Consider the following 1,811-nt stretch of genomic DNA (forward strand, 5'->3'; position numbering starts at 1 on the left):
CTCCAGGCTTAGGAACTCACTGGAGAGAAGATGGCAGCTCTCACTGGAGACTCCAGGTCAAAGCGGTCTCTGGAGGCAGACCCTCCTCGTGCAAGGGAGGGGCAGCTAAGGTCGCTGATCCACCTCTGACACTTGGAAGCTGAGAGGATCCTGTCCCTGCTGCCTGGCGGCTCCCCTGCGACTCTTGGGGTCTGTGCCTCCCTGCTGACTGCTCTCAGCTTAGGAACTCACTGGAGAGAAGATGGCCTTGATGACTGTTTCTATTTCATTAGCATATATGGGACTTTTTAGATGGATTATCTGATCCTGATTTAACTTTGGTATTTGGTATCTGTCTAGAAAATTGTCCATTTCATCCAGATTTTCCAGTTGTGTTGAATATAGGCTTTTGTAGTAGGATCTGATAATGTTTTGAATTTCTTTAGTTTCTGTTGTTATATCTTCCTTTTTGTTTCTGATTTTGTTAATTTGTATATTGTCTCTGTGCTCTCTGGTTAGTCTGGCTAAGGGATTATCTATCTTGTTGATTTTCTCAAAGATCCAGCTCCTGGTTTTGTTGATTATTTTGTATAGTTCTTTTTGTTTCTACTTGGTTGATTCCAGCCCTAAGTTTATTTTCTGCAGTTTACTCCTCTTTGGTGTGTTTGCTTCTTTTTGTTCTAGAGCTTTCAGGTGTGCTGTTAAGCTGCTAGTGTATGCTCTCTTCAGTTTCTTTTTGGAGGCACTCAGAGCTATGAGTTTTCCTCTTAGCACTGCTTTTATTGTGTCCAATAAATTTGGATATGTTGTACCTTCATTTTCATTAAATTCTAAGAAGTCTTTATTTCTTTATTTCTTCCTTCACCAAGTTATCATTGGGTAGAGTGTTGTTCATCTTCCTTGTATATGTGGGCTTTCTGTTGTTTTTGTTGATCTTGAAGACCAGCCTTAATCTGTAGCTATCTGATATGAGGCATAGTATTATTTCAGTCTTTTTATATCTGTTGAGGCCTGTTTTGTGACCAATTATATGGTCAGTTTTGGAGAAGGTAACATGAAGTGCTGAGAAGAAGGTATATTCTTTGATTTAGGATGAAATGTTCTATAGGAGCAGGTAGAGGGAGGATGTGATAGGGTGTTTCTGGGAGGGAGGGAAATCAGGAAAGGGGATAACATTTGAAATGTAAACAAAGAAAATGTCCAATAAAAACATATACATGTGACAAATGAACTTAGAAAGCTAGGGACTTTTCTAAAGATTTTTTGTTTGTTTCAATGTTAATTAAATAACTAGCAAAAGAATTGCTAAAGAAATGCTGAACGAAAAAAAGTTCCTGCAGATAGCAGAAAAGAAACAGGCCTTCTATAAATGTAGCTATAATAACTATAAACTTTATATAATCCAGACTAAGTTAGTATAGAGGTAAAAGTTGTATAATCTTTCCTAGTAAACTTTGAAAACTTTAATAGAAATATTAAAGTGGAGGAAGTAACTAATGATATCCCTAAAAGATCAAGCAAATTTGAATTATGTTGAACATGTTTCAAAAAAGGCAAATAAATTTACAAGCCCACATACACAAAGAGAGGCATAATTTGTATCTACAGTGTATAACCTAGAAAAGTGAAATATATTGATGCTTTAAAAGATGAAGATCATATCATATAAGAAAAGAATAGCATTTTATTAAAGTGCTTGTTATGTATAGCTATGACATTAAATACCACCCACATCATCACAACTACTTTACCTAACAATCCCTTGAAGTAGACTTTGGTATCTCTGCTTCATGTGAAGCAAAGGGAAACTAAGAGAAGCTAAGGAAATAAAA

Source organism: Mastomys coucha, chromosome X, assembly GCF_008632895.1.
Source record: "Mastomys coucha isolate ucsf_1 chromosome X, UCSF_Mcou_1, whole genome shotgun sequence".
Lineage (NCBI taxonomy): Eukaryota > Metazoa > Chordata > Mammalia > Rodentia > Muridae > Mastomys > Mastomys coucha.